Source organism: Rhynchophorus ferrugineus, unplaced genomic scaffold (assembly GCF_030347505.1).
Source record: "Rhynchophorus ferrugineus isolate W39M unplaced genomic scaffold, kcgeb_rfMv2 rfM1, whole genome shotgun sequence".
Taxonomy (NCBI): domain Eukaryota; kingdom Metazoa; phylum Arthropoda; class Insecta; order Coleoptera; family Curculionidae; genus Rhynchophorus; species Rhynchophorus ferrugineus.
This window is the reverse complement of record NW_027472580.1, coordinates 80,182,476-80,207,453: the sequence shown is the minus strand read 5'-3', so window position 1 is coordinate 80,207,453 and position 24,978 is coordinate 80,182,476. Positions and strand designations below refer to the sequence as shown.

At 35.1% G+C, this 24,978-nt stretch overlaps 1 long non-coding RNA gene across 1 annotated transcript in view; it reads left to right on the top strand.

Moving 5' to 3' along the window:
* Nucleotides 1–24,978, top strand: part of LOC143190964 (uncharacterized) — a 257,772-nt gene that overhangs the window by 136,154 nt on the left and 96,640 nt on the right. Inside the window, exon 2 of the long non-coding RNA XR_013004362.1 lies at nucleotides 20,093–20,187. This is a non-coding gene — a long non-coding RNA (uncharacterized LOC143190964). The remainder of the gene's footprint in view (nucleotides 1–20,092; nucleotides 20,188–24,978) is intronic.

Here is a 24,978-nt window from a genome sequence, read left to right as displayed (position 1 = left end):
TGAAAACCATAATATATTTTTTTATTATTTGTTGAAATAATTACATACTTTTAAAATACATACAACCGTGCATTTTAATATAAAGGCATATAAATGTATTTACAATAGCCAACAGGTAAGCAGTCCAAACATGAAAGAGAATAGGGTTTAAATCAAATGGCTCAAATCACAAATGGATAGTTAAGCCATATGCCTGAAAGATAAACATGAAAGATATTGAAAGATTTATATTACATATAGACTGAGATAGACTGATATAATATTTAACTTACCAGTGATAAATAAAGATGTTAGTTTATTTGTTTAAGAAGCTGTACGTGATATAGCAGGAAGAATAGCAAAAAAATGTTGAGTTTGCAAAGAAAAACAATTTCAGTTCTTTCAGCTATATATCTAGTAATAGTTATTCAATAAATTTTTGTTATAGTACTTTTGAAAGATAATAAGCCATAATATATTCTACATATCAATATAAAGTTATTGAAAATGAGGATCCCAAAAAGTAATTTTCGTCAGTTTTCTTTTTTACCTTCTAACAAGCAAAAATACAACGACAGCTCATCTAAAATGTTTGGTGGTTCAGTATTTTCTTCCCGGAAATATCAGAAGTTCTATGGTGGCAAAAATGAAAAAAGGGCATGGATCCATCAAAATGGAACATATATCCTTAATTAGTTTTTGAAATTATTTTTGCTATTATTATTTTAACAACAATATGAATTGTGTATTATCCTTGAATTATAAAATCAATCATAATTTTCTAAACCAAAAAATATTCAAATATAATCCATAAAAATACAAAACTGTAAAATTAAATGACATAACGGACAGATTTGTTAGATGATCAACCTTTCCAGAACTAAACAATTAGCGTGTGCTTCGAAAGTTTCGCTCTGCTTCGGTGCCGTGACTATTACGGCAGTTTAAATATATAAACTGGTAAAAATACAATTTTGCTGAAGCTGACAATGACGCAACCTGTCGTGGCAAATCGTAGCACGTGCACTTGTCAAATTTAATTCTAGCTTCCATGGCAACGCAGTTTACTTTCGTCCGAAACGCATATCCAAGGCCGACTATTATGTCGAATGACGTTGTAAATTTATAACCAGCCTATTTGCAACAACATTTTTTTATATGATAATTGTGTAATTTGTTTACACATTTATATATATATATATATATATATATATATATATATATATATATATATATATATATATATATACATACACATATATGTATATACATATATATAAACGTAATTGTCAGGACAAGGTGTGTATTAAAGAAAATGTTGACAAAACATGATATAACAAATAGGTTTACAGAAATAAAAGAATTGAGAATTGACAGATTTAAATTCAGTTGTTCAGTTTATTTCATTGCTTCAGTTGTTACATGTTAGCGATCGATTTAGTAACATGTCAAAAAAAAATTTGTTTTGTAAAAAAGGCCAATAAAAAATTGTAAGACGTGTAATTTATAAAAATACCTGCAAGAGTCAATGGGGCCGAAAAAAGCATAGGCATAGGCTGGGGGGCAAGGCATGATATCAATTTTCTCAACCTGATAACATTAAAGATTTGGTACGAACCCATTGCGGACGGCCAATATATAAAAGAATAATATAAATTTCATAGTCTCAGAAATTTTCAGTTGGATTTAAATCAGATTTATGCGCTGCACATATCACCTTAAAAATTTCACTTTATGTAAAAATTCCTGTACTATTTTGGCTCTATATTTTTTCTTATTGTCATGTTAAACTTTCCAAACCAGAGTATAACAGGGAAAATAGCATAATCTTATTCGGCTAAAATCCTGCTCAAAGCACCAAAGAACTTTCAGAGATCTTAGCAGTTGATGAATCAAATTTTTCAAGACGCTTACATACGATGGGTCGTCGTTTCTATTTCAACATTGAGAATTCATAGCTTGCGCCCTGCCAAAAAAGAAGAGTTTTCTATTAAATATATCTGAACTACTATGACATTTGCAAACGCAAAAAGTCACGGGTTAATCTAGGAGAGGCATCCACATTGACACAGAAATGGTATATTTACGGCCATAAAGTCTTGTTTTGCATATGATGGGAGATGTAGGGGTTACAATCTCCTAGAAATGGATGAACTTGTTGCGACAGATACTAGTTAAAGAGCAGCAAATAGAGTAATAGACGTCTCATGCAAGAAGTCATCCTCTTGCATGACAACATTAACCCACACATTACAAGGGTTGTAAAAAATACGACATTCATGATTGACTGGGAAGTTGTGTAGGGTCAACCAAATGTATCTACTAGGACAAAACGTCTTCTGACAATCACTTCATATCAACGCAACATAGCTTTATGTGGCAAATACCGTTACGAAATGCGAAAATAAATCAACTAATGTCAAACCACCATCGTTCTTCCGACACAGTATAGCCATATGATCAGAAAGATGAAAAAAAAATGCAAAAATGATGAAAAATATTTCGATTAATATATAACGTACCAATTTTTCTCAGTAAAGAAAAAAAGTGATAAAAAACAGACAAGAAACAAAAAATTATACTCGCACCTATACCTGATTTTCATTTGTGGGGCCATAAATTCAAATGGACAATTCAAATGATTGTTTTGCGGGCGACAGAGACCCTGGCTTACGACTGGGACTGTCGTAGTTTGTTTACTACCGGGATTTGTGGACGGGTAGGAATTTTATGAAGGTGTTATCGTGTTCTAAGGTTCCTATGGAGAACCTCACACTCAGCATATTTATGAAATTTTTCACAAACGGTTAGATTAGGTTAGATTTGGCATTTTTTTTAGGAATAACCAGGACAAGGGCATGTTTCCAGGACTTTGAGAAATGCGTTAACCTCAGGATGGAGTTGATATTGTTGACAAGTTCAGATAGTTGCTTGCTAGTGAGGTTTTTTAGTTGGTTTATTGTTATACAATCTGGGCCTGGAACTTTTTTGGAGGACAGACGTTTTATGGAGAGCTGAAGGTCTCTGGGAGAGACTATGCTCTTCAGAAGATGAACTGACTGGAAATCTTTCCTCTTTAGAGAGGGGATAGTATCGTTTGTGATGGATAATGTCTGTTGAGGTTGGCCCAGAGATGGATTGCATTTCATTTGATTCTCGAACGCGTTTGCGAGGAGCTCTTTTCTGGATTTGTGAAGGCGATATCCGTAGAGGAATCAGCCTTCAGAGAGGGGATTGCGAATTTTTTCCCATTACGCTTTTGGCGGCGCGCCAGAGGTCATTTCGGGAAGAGGGGTTGCCTAGCTTTTGAAGAAATGATTCCAATTTCTTCTCATTCCAAGCTCTAACCCTGTTCCTGACTTCTCTGATTGCGCGCTGTGCCGTGCGTTATCCTCTGGGTCCAGTGTGGCGCGAGCTCTTCTCGCTAATCAGTTCTTGTGCTTTTCTTTTAATTCTCTAGGGAGGTTAAATTGAAACGGTTCAGGGCTACTTGTTTTAGTTGCTCTGAGCAGACGAGAGCGAGTCTTAACGTTATTTGATGCCCTGAATCCGTTGTTAATATGGATTCTGGTTTTTGAGTTCTTCAATGATGGCAGCACTGTGCTTTCAGAAAGGTTGACCACTTTATATTAAAAATCATTTGGAACTTAATTGTGCTGTGATTGTGGTTTGGAACGGGTAAAATTTCAGAGTCAATTCTATATTCAGTCAATATGTGGATATCAGAGTCATTATGTGGATATTATATTCTCAGTAAACGTGAAGTAATCATAAAAAATACACTCAAAAATATATATTTACATTACTTTGCTGTATTAAACACTGACAAGTCTTGGGTACCTTCGTGTTTTGTAACGCGTGAAGGACAAAGTAATACAAGTGGTCAATTCGTGAAAATGTATACTTTTCATTTTCTGTGCCAACGTCATGAAGCGAATAGAAAGGTCATTTCGTTCGAATGTTGTCGATATATGTGCAAAAAACTATATAAATACCTGACGTATTAGCAGTATCGAAGCCAGCTACACATAAGGACAGTGACTGATCCATTTCCAAGTACAAAAAGCACAAAAAATGTCTTAAGAACATCGCCTTCATCACCGGCGAGCAATGAAAGCCATTTCATTATGGAAGAAAAGCATTTTATTTGCTGACTGACTATCTGCTGACCTGCTATAGAAGACTTGGACGACATAACTAACGAAAAAAAAAGCTACTAAAAGGATATAGCAAAAATTGAAAAGATACAAAGGATTTTACGACAAAGATATGATGAGCGATTACTGTTAGATCCTAAAGCGTGAAACAGGTCCGAAGCAGTATAAGAGATTTTGTTCATTTCTGATTCATGCATTTTAATCCAATAAATTGCCACCGTTATGCTCAATAACAGGTCAATTGCAAAGTCCCCATCATGACAAATAGATGGCGCTACTAGAATTAAATCCATATGTTTTTTAGTTAGCTCTAACCCTCAAAATATGCGTGTATAAATTTGACCGCTGTCGGATCATTAGTTTGTGAATTATAGCATTTTGAGTGAAGCAACTTTTGTTATTGTGAAAAAATATGGATAAAAAGGAATTTCGCGTGTTGATAAAATATTGCTTTTTGAACAGAAACAACACAGTTGAAGCAAAAGCTTGGCTTGAAGCCGAATTTCCGGATACTGCCCCAGGAAAATCAACCATCAAGAATTGGTATGCTAAGTTTAGACGTGGTGAAATGAGCACCGAAAACGCAGTGGACTCCCAAAAGTAGTTGTTACCGACGAAAATATTTAAAAAATCCACAAAATGATCTTGAATGACCTTAAATTGAAATTGAATGAACTAACAGACATTCTAAAGATATCAACTAAACGTGTAGATCGTATCGTTCACGAATATTTGGGTATGAGAAAGCTCTGTCAAAGAAAAAACAATGAGGAGTTGATAATTCGGAGAAATGTTTGAATCTCAAAATAATGTTAATGAAATTTTCGTCGAATGAGGAGGAGATCGCCGAAAGTGACGCCGAAATTTTTAAGCAAAGGACAAAATCGTACTACAAAAATGGTATCGAAAAGTTGGAGGGTCCCTATAATTAATTAATTATGGGAATTATGTTGATTAAAAAAAACTAATTTTGTCAAAAAATGTGTTTTCCTATGGTAGGCATGGGACTTTTCAATTGATCTGTTAATAGTAAAATATTGAATTTATTGAGTATTTCAAAAACTAAAACCGATTTTAAAGAACGAGCTTTTGATTTAAATTCAGCCCCCCAATTTACTTTATATTGGTTTATTAGGTTGCCCAGGTTCAACATTGTGTATACCCGTGCAATATTTTTTTAACTATTTTAAAGTCTCCTTTTTACCAACGAGGGTTTATCTGAACTAGATCTACAGTTCAACGTAGCCGCCGAACCACGGTCCTCGGCATTGCGCCTACCGACTTGCGAGTGAACAACTTAGAAATTACCCTAGAAGACATCCGGTCTTACCCAGTCTGGTTACTAGCGTGATTGGGATCATTTTCCTTGTCGGATTTTGCACTTTTGCCCAAGGACAATCACAAACATAAATTTACAACCATGCTCAAGCAGGATTCGTATCCGCAACTACAGGAGCAACAGTAGGAGGACCATCCTATCGCCTTTACTACTCCAAACAAGCCGGCACTTGTGCAATTGTTAAAATAATTAAAATAATATTATATACTTAATTTATAATTATTTCGGAATGTAGTAAATAGCGAAAAATATTGGATATCCCGATCAGACTAAATCTTCTATGGGATTAAAATAACTTATATCTAAAAAAATCAATGTGGATATCTGGAACAAAGACTGCTTCCGCACCAGGACAAAGACCATCACCCAATCTAATCCAGCACACACACACACACACACACACACTCTAACACACATCCCATAATTTATTATCCGTCTCTCGCGCCGTCAGACGAAGGGACCCACCGCCTCGGCCCGCAACGATCAAACCCTCGCCCGCCCCCCAGTCGCGTCCCTCGGGACCCTCAGCCGATCAATTAGGCGATATCGCCGGCGCTACGTCCCGCCCGGAGCCATTTCGGGAATTGCACGGCAAAAAGCGGGATAAGCCGGCAGCCGAGCCGTTCGTTTTATGGGATTGCAGCGGGGCCTTCGGGAAATTGCAACGTCGGATCACGCTCGCGCTGATGGCGAGAGACGGGGGTGGTGCGGTGGCGGCGGCGACGGCGGGGAGCGGGTTCTCGGCCGTCGACGTCGAACTGGGGAGGTGGATTTTTTTTCGTTTCGTTTCTTCTCCATTTCGCTCCGGGTTCCGATTTTTTTGTTGTTTTTTAGTCGATTTTCCGGGCTGCACCAGTTCGGGTTTTTTTACGATATTGCGTTGTTCGATTACCGGGACGGTCCTGAAAGAACAACACAACGTTTTATTTACTTTAAAATATTCTGTTTTTTTCGTACGATGTATCATATGTTATTTCATTTGCTTTTGAAAATGAAGATGTCATTAAGTAATATATTTTCAGTTTTAAAATGATCATTGTTGTGCGCATTTTTCCCCGATTGTAAATTTAAAAAACTGACAAACTTAATATGACCTTATTCACTAAACTTAAATTACAATAGATAAGACGGGTATAATGATAACTAGTGACAACAATCGCTTTAACAAGGTGGCACCAACTGTGCGCGAAGTTTAAACGTGTTTAACTATGTAGAAACTGTAAAGACTGTGAGGACCGTATAAAGGTTGTGTTTAATTAGATGGATACATCGCATTTTATCCTCTATTGCTCCTCCCTTGAGTGCCTTGTACCGATAAAGTGGGCTGGCTGAACGGTTCTTCCCGCTACCCTATGATCAAATATTTCTAGCAGGGAAAGATCTATCCATTGATGATTTTCTTGTATCGATATAAAATATACATCCAGATATTCCCTGGAATTAATCTTTTCCACGGATTTTCGAGGCCAATACACTGTTTATCAATACTCAAGTGTATCGGATAATTTACATCATTTTCAGTCTTTCAAAGGGATCAAATGTTAACGTGTTACATCTGGTTTTTGACACTCAAATATGCTAATTTCACACATCACTTTTTGCACTTTTAGTTGATCGATTGTTTAGAAATAAGGTTATCTAAATAGGTGTATATGAGTAGTAAATAACGTTTCGAATATGCAGTGATCTCATAAATAAATCTAATGTAAATAAACTTAACATAAATATATACTGAACACACTAATACATTAGACGCCTAAACTAATTTCTACAATGATTGTACAAAAAAGTGTTTTTGTAGCTTTGACGAATGTTTATATAAAATCCACGGAGACAGACAAAGTAACAGAAAATGAAATAATAAATTAAATAAATAAATAACACAAACAGAGGTTACTAAAAATATAAATAGTGTAAACAGAATTTAAAAACGACACTTATGTCAGCATAAGCTAGACTCTATGAAGATAGTCGATTTCATGGAGACATCTAAGGCATAGCATCTAAGCCCATACATAGTCCAAAACTAGTTGAGTCGTAGAATGCCGCCCAATATGTAATAGAGTGAGGTAAGAGCAGGGTAACAAAACTCACAGTGAGTAAGCAGTGCAGGAAACGATAGTAGCAGATTCATGCTAACGAACGAAGGAACGTGAATAGAAGAGAAAATTCCGTTTTAAATCTCCTGGGTCCAACAACGCTGTACCTTGTTCTTGGTGAGACACGAAATGAATGGAACAGGGTCAGTGTGCATACAAACATTTGTAATGGAGAGAGAGCTGCCGATTTAGCCTCGCTATCCGCTCATTTTCCGGTATGCCAATATGAGAAGGGATCCATTATAAAGTTATTGTAACTTTTAGATGGAGGATATGGATGATTGACAGTGGAAACATTCGATGGAATTGCGGGAATAGGTAAAAGATCAGCCATTTTTTTGTAGCTCTGTAGTTATTTCGCGGCTCTATATCTAGGCTTGTTTAATTTACTTATTTTAAACGACCTTTAGCCCCCGTGAAATTCGATCGTAGTACGTTATTGTCAGCGAGCTAAACTCTTAGCCTGCACGGCTACCCGCTGGGTAAGGATGAGCCACTATTTGAATAGATTCCAATGTAATATGGGATAAAACTTTGAGTGTAGCAAAAAGTTCAGCGGTCAATATTGAACCCTGTTCAGGAAGCTTGAAAATGGAATGCCCGGTTGTCCATCACAAATACAGTGCCAAGCCCACTGCCAAATTTAGAGCCATTAGTATATATTTATTGTCTCTTATGAAATTGACATAAGGATATGTTTATAAATGATGTAGTCCATGTCTAAGCAGGAACATTGGATCCCCGCCAGCTCTGGAAAGAAGATTGCCAATTATATGAGACATTCGGGTGGAGTAGTTAGGGATAAGATAACCCAGGGCAGGTGGATGACTCCAAGTGGAAGTCAGATCTAAGGAAGATCGCACAGTAAGCGATCTCACAGCGAACTTCCATGAAAGGAAGCCCCTACGATAAGAAAGAGGTGGAGTGGCAAAATAGTTTAATTTGGAACAATTAGATTTATAATTTATGAGCTTGTAATTTATGAGCTTGTAAGTGTGTGTAAGTTAGATCTAAAACCAGGTGTATTTGTGACAGGACAAGACACTCGAAATAGGGAGTGTGCAGAAACAAAGAAGAACAGCGAATATCGAGAAATATGTTGACATTGGAATGCCATTGGAAAGGAGAATATCAGAGTACTTACGGGTAGTAAAGTGTATTTCTCAACCAACACGCTAATGTTGGTGCCGCAAAACTTGGAATATTCTTAACCAATTCTCGCCTCAGTTAGCAGTACGGTGCAACTATTCTGGCCTCTAAAATGTTTAGACTCCTATTTTCCAGATCGCTTTTCATAGCGTCTTCTAACTAAAATATGTGATTAATTAATTCACATTTCGTTTAACAAACATGTTCAAAAATTATAATCTGTATCCCTAGATTTGTTCTTCAACTGTACAGTGTTAAAGTTACAGTGTCACATCTAAAAGGAATAACTTCATTCTAACACATTCTCAGAAATAGACGTATAGAATATCTCTATATAGAATATATCTAAGCATCGCGTTTAAAAGAATTCAAGCTTACCGATGTCAGACTATAACAATGTTGGAGCCATGCAGAAGGATTGTATAACGTTCGAAAGTGACGGATTTTAGCTTTGATTGTAATATTTACTCCCTTCCACACCTATTATGTTAGAGAAGCAAAAGCTTTTGCTGCAAAGCAAGTGCTTGAGCTCCTGCAATTTCTCAATTGGACCTCGCTGGGTGCTAGAATATCAGGTGTCAACATTTTGACCAACATCCTAGACAACCAACATCATTAAGTTACCTTCAATAGTGACAGAATAGATTCATAGTGATATACTGACCAAATTTTACTAATTGATGACTGACAATGAAAATGAATAAAAGAAAGCGTCACAGAGTTTGAACTGTGATGATGAAGGTCGATAAATAAAACCCTCGAGAACTGAAAATCCCGAATAGCAATCGCTGCTATCCGTTAATAATGTTCTAGGTCAGCATGGCGTTGGTACTTCATACGTTCCATCAAATATTGTTGGCCAATTCATGTCACTCTTCGATACCCTCATATAATCATACCCTTAAATCATTCATCCGGAATATCGATTGGGATATCCCTTGTACTACATGCAGTGCCTTTCTGATTGAACGAAATGTCATGCACGTATATGTATTTCAATTTAGCTGGAAATAATTTGATTATCATCGTTATGTAGTGCTGGCTATTAATAGAATTAAAAATTTCGGACTAATGACCCTCTCCTTTAAATATGCAACAAATAATAATTTTTTGTGGACGAACCCGGTGAGCCTTTATGAGATGGCCATTTACCCAAATGCGATTCATCCCAAAAAAGAGTATTCATCCAAATCGAGGTCATGATATAAGTTCATTTTAATAATACAGTTTCATTATTTACCATTGCTGCTCAATAGCATAACTATCCACGAAAGATTTAGCATCAGTTACTATGAAAATCAACATGGCCATCACAGGCTGACAAAAATGATTCCACTTTTTTTAAATCCCTATATCAAACAAAATATATTATATAACCCATAACGATGCAAATAGATAGAGAATGTATAATAAATGACAATATTTAGATACAATAGAACGACCCAAAATCAGTAAATATGATTTCTTGAGGTGTACATTGTAGAATATTATAGTAGACAGGTTGTTTAGCATGATTTGAAAATCGTTTTAAATTTAGACACAATTATATGCATTCTCCTAAGAACTAACAAGTTTTACTCAAGATTATTTTTGGTGTCTGATGTTATACATTTATTTATGGAAAAACCATGTTAAAAAAATCGCCATTCAAGCTTGTATACGGCGGAGAATCAAAGAAAAAACTAAGAACATTACAGGAATAATGATTAATATTATCATTAAGTAATGAGAATAGCAAGGGCATAGTTCAAAACAGTATATACAACTGTGATCAAAAACTGTAAGACATTTGAACTAAAATGCAAACGGTTATTCCTTTTTCCTTTTTCCAAATTTAATTCATCCCTTTCAAAGTCAGTTCCTCCATGGATTCGAAGCTCTTATTTTCCAACAGGAAGGTCCAACAGAACTCTACTATGATTTGAAGTGTTCGTTTGAAAAAGAGTATCATCACAATACCGAGTGCGTAAAATACTTAAGTTATAAATAAATTATTGGTCCATAATTCTGACCTATTAAGTCGAATTGCTTAAGTAAAAGACATCATAGTTTAACAATCAAACAATATTTCTTGTAGATTTGAGTTTGGTCTTTGAAAAAGAATTTAATTTTCATGGATTTACATTTATTGGTGTTACATATACATTTCTGTGAAAATTTTTATTTTTACTTTTCATTATGTATCATTTTATAAAAATTTTATCAATAAATATTGAAACCCTGGCCATTATATCAGTAATAATATTTTAGAAATATTTATATCAAATAGTACTCCTGAAGTTACAACATTATTTGACCAGGATTCATATTTAAATGCACTCGAAAAGACTAAAAACTAAGTATAAGTTTTACTACTTGGTCTAGTTAGACAATGATTCCAATATTTCTAAAAGAAGATGAAAAGAAAACACAAAATCTATATGTTTCTGCTAAGCTAGTTCAAAGAAAAACCACATTCCAAATAATAAAAAAAAATTTCATTATTTGTGTGTATAGTTAAATTCTAATAGCAAAAATAGCTGAAACTTTATTTAATCTGTGAAAAATGTTTTAAGCGATCTCTCTGAGCCTGGCTACTCATATGAGCTATCTAGAGATGCTTTTATTATTATTTATTCTAGTAAATCTAGTAAAATAACACTGACAAGATATTTCTTTTAATTGCTACAGTTTTTAAATTATAAGGTACTTATTCTACGATAGATATTATGGGCTTTACATCTACAGTAACTTCACTGAACTAGATCAAATGGTTTTATTATCTTTAATATTCTGGTAAAATATGCTATTTTGGAACGTTTGAATAATATTTCTATTGCTTTGGGTGGAACAACCCCAGAGTTGAATACCACAAGTCCACACTGCTTTCAAGACTTGTTGGTGAAGTAAAAGAGTATTATATATTGTGTGTATACACGAGTTCTTCATATATTTTCTTAACATGAGGCTTCTACTTGAGTTTAACATCAAAGGTCATGCCAATATAACTGACTGTTTTTCCATACAGCACTACTTGCTATTGTTCACACTATCAATAATTAACACACTAACCAGGAAAGAAAGTTGATCGTAAATGTTAATGAGCGTAAAAATAAAACATAGATTAACATCTGATTTAAAAGTCCGCAGCCTTAAAATTCAATACGTATCCTTAAGTTGAATTATAAATGATACTGTTTGATCTACGGCGCGATAATATTAACAGATGCAGCGGCGAGAATCATCAGGAACGGGCACACGTCGTTGCATTATTCAGGGCGCGGGAAGGACCGGCAAGGAAAATAAAGAAAATCCAAATCCAATAGGGAAAATTCCATTCGGCACATACACATACACCCACCCCCTATCTGGTTGCCGTACACGTTCTCTGCCTTGCTGCCTTTCTCTTTGTTCTCTGGCGTCTTTGTCTTCGTCCTGGAATTACCCTCGTGTTCATTCATTATGCGGAAGGCCAACCGGATCAGCTACGTTGGTGAGAGAGAGGAGACTGACGACGATCGGTGTTGAGTGCAAATTAGCAGAAAGCACGCTTACTATTAATAGATTGATTAAATATAAAGAAGGTAATGTGCACTATATATCGTGACTATGCATTAATTTTGGGGTATGTTTAAAAATATATCTGAATTGTAAATATATGTGTTTGTTATTGCATATTATTAGGTATTGTTATGTCATGGAACATTTTAGATATAAAGATAGCCTCATTAATTTTCTCCGTGAAGAGTTATTGCAACTAACAGCTCACGATTATCACAATTGTGTAGTGCTTCTGATGATTGTGATTTAAGCAAATGATATTGTCAAAATTAATCAATTTCATTCTGGAAACTTCCATGTTAAATATTTTATGAGTTATTTTTAACCTAATGCGTAAAATAAAAATTACATTTAATAAGACAAATAATAGAAACAATTTAACAAATTGAACAAATAACAAAGGAAATCAAAATAAATGGTATTTACACAATAAATTTATACAAAATTAAAAGTGTGAGATTTTGATGTCGAGGCCGCCGGGTGATAGTTACAAAACAGACATTAATGGTAAAAAAGGGATGATAACAATGATAAACTATGTTAGGATGAAGTATGACATGTACACACAAAACGAATATAACGCCCTAACATTAACAATAACGGACGTGCGATGAGATCAGGTAACACATGAGATCCTGCCACTAAGATTCATAGCCGTTGCCAGGATCAAGCTAAAAACTCGAATAAATAAATAAGTAATACTCTGTTACTATTGGCAACTCACTTCTCCAGCTCCCGCTATGATGAACGTGCAATGCATACAAGGCAAAAAGCCAAAGGCCACACACTAGATACACCGCCACCAAGAGCCATCAGAAATCACTTTCGGTGGTTTTTATATATGCTTCAAGTTGTCCATAGATCATAACTACACATCACCAACTTTGGCTACCTTAGCGTTAGCTTCAAAATAACTATAAATAAAAAATATTGGTTTATAAAATAGTTATATTTTATATTTACAGTTCCAACCATAAAACTATTACCTTTTATTTACTATAATAATTATAGGGAATATACGATGATAAATAAATAAATAAGTTGAAGATAATAATATATGTGAATTAAAAAAATAAAACTGGAATACTCTGTGAACAAACTCATCATTTGATGAACCTCTGGTTGGGCTGCACAAAATGCTTAAAATACAAAATACAGTAAAAATACTAAATACGAGTAGTCACTCTGAGTGTCGCTTCTTCAGAAATTAACTCATATGAAGTTTTTTTAGACATGCTAAGATATCACATCAGGCAAATACAAACCCCGAAGAAACATCAACAATATTGCCATTCATAGTAATTATTTCTCTTGCTAATTATTTCCAAAGGCGACAAATTACTACTCGAATTCCTACTGCTAACAACTAATATAACTGAAACAGACAATTAAAAACTAGCCAAAGTTAACTGATAGAAAGGGTATTGTCTTCCATTACAACAACTCCATCAACCAAATAGTCTGGATTTTGCCCTATCAGACTAATAACATATTTGTTCCGGTCTCTTAACAGTTGCGGTAAAAAAATCGTTTCTTTAAACTTTTTCCCCATTTATTTTCCTTTCATTACTTTTTCTGATTTAGTCTTTAATTTTCCTTATCAACTACATATGTATTATAAATGAACAACTTTAAGTTAATCGGCATGTGATCTTCTCGTGCCTTATTTTGTTAAGAAACTACATTGGTGATCAAATATGTCTAACCAAAAATGCAATGTCTAAGAGAGCATTAAGTCAGAAATCATTATCGTAGCAGGCAGTAAGAATATATCTGATGAAATGGGAAATGAGAGATGAAATATGAGTTTTTCTGTCCTCCTGGTCAGATATTAAATTTAAGGGTAATTAGTTTTTATAAGTAATTTATAATACAATTAATTAATTAGTTAAGATAATATTTTTAATGTAATTAAAAGTACCACCAAACTATAAACAGATTATACTACCCAACAATGAAAATGTTTGTAACCAAAAATAACCCACTCTCATATATCTTCACCTGCTGAAATAAAAAAATATGTATTATCTATATTCACATTCTCAGTTCGTGGAAATTTTGTTTTTTGATGTTTTGAAGTTTTTTTGAACAATCTGTCTGAAGTTTGTTGATATGAAGATAGCGATCCGCTGCATAAAATATTTTGTTCTAAATCTTGCTCTAATAACATTTCAATTGAAAAGTCACTTGCCTAACACATAAATGGCGCTACTAGAATTAAATCCATATGGTTTTTAGTTAGTCCTAACCCCCAAAATGATTTTGAATGAACGTGTACATCTTATCATTGGTGAATATTTGAGTATGAGAAAGCTCTCTGCAAAATGGGTGCCGCGCGAGCTCACTCTTGACCATAAAACATTGACGAGTTGATGATTCGGAGCAGTGTTTGAAGATGATCAAGCGTAATAAACTCGAGTTTTTGCGTCGATATGTGACAATGGATGAAACATGGCTCAATTATTTCACTCCGAAGTCCAATCGACAGTCATCCGAGTGGACTACACACGATGAACCCGCTCCAAAGCGTGGGAAAACGCAACAGTCGGCTGGTAAGGTTATGGCATCTGTATTTTGGGATGGGCCTGGAATAATTTTCATTGACTACCTTGAAAAAGGAAGGACCATCAACAGCGACTATTACATAGCGTTATTGGACCGTTTGAAGGACGAAATCGCCTAAAAACGACCGCGTTTGAAGAAAAAGATAGTGCTGCATCACCAAGACAATGCACCTTGTCGCAAGTCAGTGAGAACGATGGCAAAAGTCCATCCATCCACCGTATTCTCCAGATCTGACCCCCAGAAACTATTTCCTGTCCTCAGATCTCAAAAGAATGCTCGCTGGGAAGAAATTTTTGTCGAATGAAGAGGTGATCGCCGAAACTTGAAGGGAAATATGTTGATTAAAAAACTAAAAAATGTATTTTACTATCGTAGGTCGGGGACTTTTCAATTGACCTACATATTACATTCATTAATCAGATAGAAGCTATGCACTTCCCTGTTATAAATCACATTTAGCTGTTTAGTAAAAATATTGATAGAGTGAATTGACACTTTTGAAATACTTAACATTGACGCATTTTTAATGATTGACGTTATAAGTTCTATATCACGCTACCTCAGTTCATAGAAACGTAATACGAAACAACTACTACAACATGTAATAACTTGTTTGAGAACAGTTTAATGATGGCTATATTAGATTTGCTAAGAGTACGCCATAGTTGGGTTCTATAGGTTCATATAGTCTTAAGTATTGATTTATACAACAATATCTTGTTATCTAAAGATAACTTTGATTTGCGACCCTTGTTGATTAAACTAATAAAACAAATGTGTACAATACTTGATATACTTACCACCGTTGTCAGAACTACCTTAATGGTTAAATGCTTAAAGTATAAATATCCGTCAGTGGCTTCCGACAACATGCCAGGGTACTAAAGGTGTGTATAACTAAACAAAATAGGTATATGATGATTTTCGAAATGTATTTCACAAATGTGTCATAAAAAACATCCAGATTATAAATCATATGGCGGTACAGATATAATCAAAAATCTGACGGTAGAAAAAAATATCTCTAAAATGTAATTTTTACTTTGCTAAGAGGATCAAATCATCTGAGATACACAGTTCACAATTTTGTCCTGCGATGTGTCTGGATTGACAGCTAGCTACAAGTAAACAAGTAAAGTATAAGAATATTTAAAAATTTCTAAATCTACCTTGATGATATTAACTTGGTTTTCGAAATTTACGGACAAAAAATAATATGAACATCTATTCATCAGTTTTAGAAGCAAGTTTCCAAATTCTACATTGATTTAAATCGACTGCATCCACAACGCGTACACATGTATAATAACCGTTCTATTGGAAAAATCGGAAAACCAACTGTGTTATCGGGAAATCCCTACCGAAAAATCGCCACCCCCTTTCCCCCGAGCCGCGGCTTCATTTCTAACCACTTCGTCCCCGGTCCGGATCGATCTCGACAAACGACTCTCCACTTATCGGATTATAGAATATTCCAGAGCCATCCAGACTGGAGGCAATCTAGCGGACGGGTGCGGGGACCGCCAGGAGGAAGCTTCGCGGCAAAAACAAGAAAAGACGACGGCGGCGGCGATGGTGACGGTCATAAAACCAGGATCCGTTTCCAAGGGACTCTCGGGAGATTCGATGCAGCGAAAGGAGGAGGCGAAGCGATCGTAAAAAGTGCACGTTGCAGCAGCAGGATGATATCCGGCAACGAGATGTTCTCTTACGAGGGCAGCGTCAGAAATACGGCTCTGTAACAGCATGTTAGATTTTACTGCGGGTTCTTTCGAGAAATATGAGGACTTCCTTTTATTATGTAAATTCAGCTACATCAATATGTTGTTTACAAGAAATTACAATAACATACAGTAAATGTGTTTGCACTCTCTGAACTGGGATACTGAAAAATTAAAACTTCATATACACAATGTTTATTTACTGCTTATAATAAAATATTTTTAACAAAAAATTTAACCAACTTCAAAAAATTAATAAGAAACTCACTAAAAATTTAGAACTTAATAATTAATACATAATAATCGTTATAATAACTAAATAAAAATAAGCAAAAGCCTTATTTAACCTATCTATTTAACCTATGAAAGTTTCCGGCCTGACACATAGATGGCGCTACTAGAATTAAATCCATATGTTTTTTTTGAAGTGGTGCTTCATATCTCTACTCCAGAAGGGGAAATTTTTAGTAAGTGGTCCGTCCCTCTTTTTGGCTAAGTAATCCGCTCTTTCATTTTCCAGAGTGAGAAGGGAGCCACCTAAAGGTGATAGTTTTGCCGCTCCTTTCCAATTTAGAGGTTCATAGGAGCTCATTGAATCTGACGCCATATCTAATCATCTGTCTTGCACATCTTGTATTGAGATTAGGGCTCTATACATGGCAAATAGTTCAGCCATCAATACACTCGATGAAACGGTGGGGCCTGAAGTGTTCTTCCGACATCACCGGTGTAAATGCTGCGCTCACGTAATCATTGCTCTTGGAACCGTCCGAGAATATGAAAAGGTGTTCAGAATATTTCTCAGTTTTTGATTGATTTTGATGATTTAATTGGGTGCTGATATTGCTAAAGTCGGAATTATCCCTTGGTAGACTCCTCATGAAGAGATCGACAGTCACCAGCTACAGTCGGCACGGAGGCCAGCGATAAGCGACTACAAACTGCATGGAATTTATGGCAAGAGTCCCTGTGTTACTCTAGAGAGGTTGAGTTTGTTGCTTGATGGAAAAAATGTCTCTAATGAGACAGCCTTGCTGTTTACTGGACTAGTGTGTAAGGCCCCCAGGGCGATTCTAAGAGCTTAGTTGTGGATTGGGTTCAGTCTTTTTAAGTAAGAGGGGCAGCGGAGATGAATCATTGGTAGCCATACTCTAACTTTCTTAGCGTTAATGCTTTATAAATATTTAGTAATATGACCCTATGGGCGCCCCAACAAAAGCTTATCAAAGTGCGTAGGAGACTGATAGGTGCCAAACATTTATTCCTTACATAATTAATATGTGAGAGCCACCTGAGGTGAGAGTCTAATATAAGTTCCAAATATGTATGGTCAAGATTATTGCTTATGGTACATCCGCCAATCGTCAGGGTGCTCGCTTTGAGGCAATTTATCATTCTTCAGAAATTGACACTGGCACATTTACTGTGCGAGAACGACAATCCGTTTGTTTTAGCTCTGGTCTTTGACTTAATTTATGGTCTTGGCTAGTGTGGTAGATGACAACGTCATCCACAAAAAGTCGGACCTTGATCTGCTTTGCTATCATCATATTGATCGAATTAAAGGCTAGAAGGAATAGTGTTGGGCTAATGCTTGACCATTGCGGTACTCCATTTACTGTAACCCTAAATGATCGTTCACTCAGAAAAGATTGAATGAAGCGTATATTTTGCGATTCCGATCCGATTTTCCATTCTTTAAGAGTGTTAAAAAATGTTGATAATAAGGCTTGATGAAGCAGCAGCATTTGCCACAAAACCACACCAAGATATAACGAAAATCGAAAAGCGATAACAAACATTTTGGAACGAAGGCATGTTGAGTTTATTACTGTTGGACCCTAATGGGTGAAATGGATTACAAGCATTATAAAAGACGCAGTTCAACCACTGGTCATTTATTATTTATATTCAACGGCCAGTTGTTGGTAGTCAAAAATAGTAAAATATAGAATGTATTAAATATTTCGAAAACCAGAAGCAATTAAAAAAAATAGGTTGCTGATTTGATTTCAGCCCTCAAATTTATCTTATAGACAGTTTTCGGCTGATCAAATCCAAAACCGTATATATTTGTGTTATTATATATTGAATATTATTATAAATTATAGAAAAAAATTGTGGATATAAAAATAATTAAAGAACATGAGTCTAGTTGTCGAGATTCCCCGCCTGCGTACAAATACAATAAATGGTCTTGAATTCACAAGTTAACATAATATCAAAGAACCTAATATTTCTGTTGAAACCCAAGTTATTAAAATGTTTTTATATATTTTTCCTCCACTATAAAAAGAAAATAAAACAACATTCAAGATAACAAACATAACTTATTTATCAATATATAAAAAAGCAAACATCCATTTATCTTTAAAATTACACAATAATATATTTTGCACAGCAGTAAAAAATACATTCATAGTTCTCTTAGAACAGTTCTTCATCTAATCTCTTCGATATGCAAAAACTGCATACAAACCCCTTTCTCAATTCATTCAATAAAAGCAATGAATACAATTCAAATCGATATCCATATATTATGACTAACATACAATTGTCTTTATTTAAGGTAGGGTAGGTACCCAAACTAAGATTTTGGCTTATTTTATATGTGTAGCTTATATACTCAAATTTAAAAGTAGTAATATTTTTACCAAGATAGGAATACACAACCTTAAAAATCTACTAGCGAGCCAAACTTAAATATTTCTCGTTGAATTTGAATGTTGCGGATTTGTTATATGATCAACGAGCTATGATTTTGATGAGGTATGAGTCATATTTATCTGTACTTTTACTTTTGCAGGGTCATCTATGCCTAAAATATAAAGAATTCGATATAGAATTGAATCCAATTTGCAAAATTAAAATATAAGTTGAACGGATACGCACCTAGGTGGAATGTCTTCAAATGTCTGTATAGATTAAAAGTGTTATTTTGATAGCTTTTTTCACAATATTCACAAATCATTGATTTATCTGTTATTTATTATTTATCCGTTGCCTACCATTTATAATCATAATATGCACAGTACAAGAACAAATAAAATATCATCAATTCTTAACCTTACAAAACAGAAGTAGGAGGCCAGGGTCAAATCCAGAATGGCTGTTTGCATTGGATTCAACTTATCGATTTGCTTGTAAATGGCAACCTCGCATAATCAGGCGGAAACTACTGAAGTTTACCGAATACGGTTGGGATTCTCCAGAAGTAGCCACTACCAATGAATGAAAGGTAATAATGGAAAGTAATAAGAGAAAAGAATAATAAACATAAAATTATAGAAAAATATATTTGTGGTTAAATTTGTTTTATTAATTTAACTATAGTAGCAAGAAAGTTGGAGAACATTGTATAAAGCTATATAAATATTTTGATTAGTAAACCTATTACAGATAATTACATTTAAAATAGTTCTCAATTTATTATAAATATATAAACAAGAATAAACTACAGTTAATCTATTTTTTTCAAAGAAAAATATATTTCCTACGATTTATCTACTCGATAATTCGCCTGAAACATTTGTTTTGTTCTAGACGCTGCCATGCTGTTTCCTAAAACGAATGCGATCGTTTCAACAGCTGTCGGAGCAGTAGCAATCGCATCGCCCTGTACTGAAAATATTCTTAAGGTAGGTCCGGTAAACGACGCGCGTCCGATACGAAAAATTGGTTTCTATCGCCGAAATTCGAAAGCTCACGGTCAAGGTCCCGGTTCCCAACCTGCCGGACGCATCCGCCGTCGCCACAACGATCGCGCGGGACCCTCCTCCCTCCCTCTGCGCCCACCCCCCTCGCCATACAAAGCGCGACGAAGAATGAGCCGCGGGAGGAGGAGGAGGGGAAGGAAAAAAACAAACCCGCCAACACCATTAGAAACTCGTTTCCTGTTCGGTCGGCTCTCCGAATGCGACGACGATCCGTCCGTCCAAACTAACGGCCCTGGCGACGCAACCGCCGAATTTTTTTACCGTCTGCAATTTTTTTCGACGGCATCGACCGTCGCCGCCGCCCTCCCCCCCAGGCCGCGAGCTCTGCGTCCGGCCCGACTCTCGCACCGGGATCAAGGTCGGCGATCGGTCGGCCAGACGGAGATTGTTGTTTCGTCCGGACATTTTGTTTATTGCTAAATATTTTCGTATTTTCGGGCCGCCGAGGCGATGCAAGAGGCGGCGGTGGCCGTTGCGGCGGAGGCGGTGGCGGCGGCGGCAGCATCGTCGACGCGGTTTTCGGTGTTGTCGGTCAAACGGAGCGGAAAAATATTTTCGGACTGACGCGAGGCGCGCTTTGTTGTTGCTGCTAGCGATGGTGATGTGTTGGAATGAGCGGCGTGACAAAACTTCTCGGGGGAAATACCGATTGGTTACAAACACTGACTTTATTGGCAAAAGTAATACATTATTCCACTGGCAGCGAAACAATCTTGACATGTCTTTTTAAAATTTGATAATATATCATTACTAATCGTTGCCGAATTATATTTTTTTAAATTAATCTCGTAGAACAATCTGCCTGTGGTCAATAGGTATTATTATATGATTTCGGTTATATAATATAACTATCTTTAGTAAGTGATCTGCTGTACAACTTATAATCTAAATCTTATTCTAGATACTATTCTAACTTATTTAAAAATATATCCTAACTTATTCTAAAGACTATTCTAACTTATTCTAGAGGTTATTATATCTCACTCTATGTGTCTAAAAATCAGTTCGTATGGTAGTTTGCGTTTGAGCATATGCACTATACTGTCTTCTACAGAGTACTTCGCACTAACACTTCGAATCACACTCGTTATGGGTTCTAAGGGGATATCGCACTGAATCAGTTTGTTGGACACGTAATAAGGGGCATCGACGATGACTCGCAACACTTTATTCTGGAACATCCGGAGGATAGCTATGTTAAATTTTCTAGTTGTACCCCACTGTTCAATATCATAAGTCCGAATGGGCCTAAGTATTGATTTATACAACCAAACCTTGTCATCTAATGATGATTTAGATTTACGCCCTATCAGTCAATACATTTGGTTTAGTTAAAGCCGAAGCTGCTTGCGTTTTGTCACTATATGTTTTTTCCACGTCAAACGTCGATCAAAATACATTCCCAGACATTTAATGTTGTCTGCTTGCCGAAGTTCATGATTATTCAATGTTACTGAGGGACAAGTTCTACTACAAAGGGTTACATGGGTAGATTTTGTCTCATTTGCTCTGACACGCCACGTTTTCAACCACAATTTGACTTTGTTAAGATGAAGTTGGAGGTTTCTTGTGGCTGATATTGGATCTTCGTGTGATAATAAAACCGCTGTATCGTAAGCTTATGTTCCAACAGTAGTGTTTCTTGAGGTCCGCAGGTCAGCTGTATACAATAGATATAACAATGGGCCAGGAACACTGCCCTGCCGATCACCCGAATATATTGGATGTAGGTCAGTATATTTGTCACCCTTTTTGATAATAAAATGCCTGTTTGTGAGGTATAATTTAAGCAGTTGAAAGTGCATATAGGGCAAAAGCTTTTTCAATATAACATACAGTCCAGTGTACTACACCATGTCGAAGATATATGGAGAAATGCAGCGGACCAATATTTGTATCGTTTAAGGTTTTGTTAATTTGGTTGACTAAACTATGTATTTGTAATGTTTTTCCGTGTTTATCACAGAAAGCAAATTGATGGTCTGGTATAATATTTCTGTCTTCTGCGATTATTTTGGGTCTCTTAATGTATATTTTTTCAAAAAGTTTAGTCTTTTCGTCTTTTGATTGTTTCGCAGGTTTAAGAATCATAATGATTTGAGCCACTTTCCAAGTACTAGGAAAGTAATTAAGTCTTAGCATGGCATAATATGAATGTTATGAATTTGAAGCACTTTTCTGAGAGCTCCTTCGAGATTCTTCCAGTAATTAAGTCAAAACCAGGAGCCGTTTTAGCGTTGATTTCTTTAAGTATTGTTTGTTTATTTCCTTAACAGTAAATTTCTCATGTGGTAGAGATTCATTTGAATCGGAGTATTAAGAAAATCAACAATGCTTTTTTCTTCTGTTGCGGATATTTCGGACGGGTAAGGATTAATAATTTTTTACGAGAGTTATAATTTTTAAGTTACATTTTTTTCTCTGCAATAACTTGAAACGAGGAATTTATCTAGGAAGACCCATGCATCCTTACTGAGTTTTTAATAAAACAAAATAAACGTTAATAAATAGAATAGTACAAGGTAGCACTTTTAAGTATTTTTGTCATTTAGCGCACTTCACTATATAACTACACAAGATCACACGGTTTGTTGGTTCTCTTGAGTCTGCGTCCTAGTTCAGTGTTGTCCAAGAGATGCAACACTTTGGTGTCTACATGATAAGAGTCTTTCCTCATGTGTTGTTGCGAATTTCTTAATATCCTCTATAACAGTTGGAATCCGAAGGTCTCGGTTTAAGATTTTTCAGCACTTGTCCAATTATTAAGCCATAGCCTGGTACTTTATTTAGATTGATGTCATTTTTTATCACTTTGGAAACTTCTTTTGAGGCATCAACACAAATCGAAAGATTTTTTCACTAGCTGATTGGATTAGATCAAAGATTAGATTATGCTCAAACTCACTGTCATTTGGTTCATTGGTGTCATTGGTGTCAATTAGCGAATGCTTCAGCTTTTTATTGACTTTTGCGTAGCCAATTTCCTCCCAATATTTCCCTTTTTAGCTATGCCAGTAGTATCGAGATCCGCATCCACAGTACTTCTCAGCAGTTAATTCTGAAATGCCCGTATCATCTTATTTTTACCTGCTTAAGAGGTGCATGCGCCAAATCTGGGGATAGTTGTGAAGAAACGTATGCTACTTTTTATCCCACAAGAAACTACAATCAAAGCACTGTTGCATTTCTGTTAATGAAGCAACTATTCTAAAAACGCTATTCCATGTCTTTCGTTAGTAAAATATGAAATCACTAACATTTCATTGAATAATAATATTCATTTAATTATGACTAAAGCGAACTAAAAACATATGAATAATATGTAATATATGCAAAGAGAACATCATCGAGATGTATATCTCTGTTTAATGTTAACAGTAATACAATATGAGCCGCGAAAATAGAAATGTAAAACATACAACTAATAAGTAGATAATAAATCACCGGTGTATGTAAAATACTCACTAATTGTTTGAATATTGTAAAGAAAAACACTGACGATATGTATAAATTGCAGTTAATAATTCAAGAATCGAGAGTAATATGATTAAAATAACAATTAACTCTTTCAGCTCGGAAAGAAATGAATCGGTCAAATGTAAATATTTTTTCAGTGGCTTCATTAATAGAATATGAACGGTTACTTTATTGGATCGTTGAAAACTTTATTTCATAACTATTTTGGTAATTTAAAATATTACTTAAACCTAGAAAAATTAAAATAGAACCATACTTTTAAATTATGCGATTATATAAAGATGTAACTAAGCTATTTTGGGGATTTTTATGACACATTTTCATGAACCTGTCGTTGCTCTCTGCATGTATAATCACTTTTAAGTTTCTTTCTTATTTATAGTTTATAGAATATAAGCTCTAGTTAGAGCTTATATTCTTCTAGGTATATGTTGAATAAAATTGAATAGCAAGAATTTTTACTATGGCCAACTTCTGCTATGACCGTCTCTACCTATTTTCATATCTGTACGAAGCAGATTAGATCGCCTGAAGGATTACAATTTGAGGCATTTTACTGTTATATGTACATTTACAATTAAAAAAAGTTAGATTTGGTTAGTTTCATAAACAAAAATAATAACAAAATTTTTACCATCCTTGAGTGCTATCGAAATGTAAATTATGTGTTTATACAATATAACACAAGTTTTTACCCATCAGGACCTGTACAAAGATTGTTTCCTTTAGCGGATTTTCTTCATGTCTCAACAAGATATAATTGTCTGATAGTACATTTAAAAAATCTAGTATTCATGAAAGCAAATTCTTCTATTACTGACTAATAGGCGGGGCTGGATTAGTTCCATACTATTTACATAACCAGATTGAATTTTGCATTCGTAAACGTAACTAAAATACTGTATTTTGTATATTAAATACACGATTTATAAGTATTTTGTAATTTGTATTTTAAATAAAAGTAAGACAGTATTTTAATTAAAGTAAAGCATTTATTTTGCCCAGCTCTGCAAGAACAAAATATACAAATAAATGCTTCAGCTAACCACAAAAACTTGACTGTAAAGAGTTTGAGGAGTGGATGAAAATTCATGGCAAACACAAAAAAATCTAACGAAACGAAATATTTCCCTACATCCTCTTGAAGTATAGGAGAGACACACACGTTGAATTGAAAATTTCAACTGTACTTCCCTAGTTGTTTCGCAAATAAAGACATATTTAGTCATAAATTAC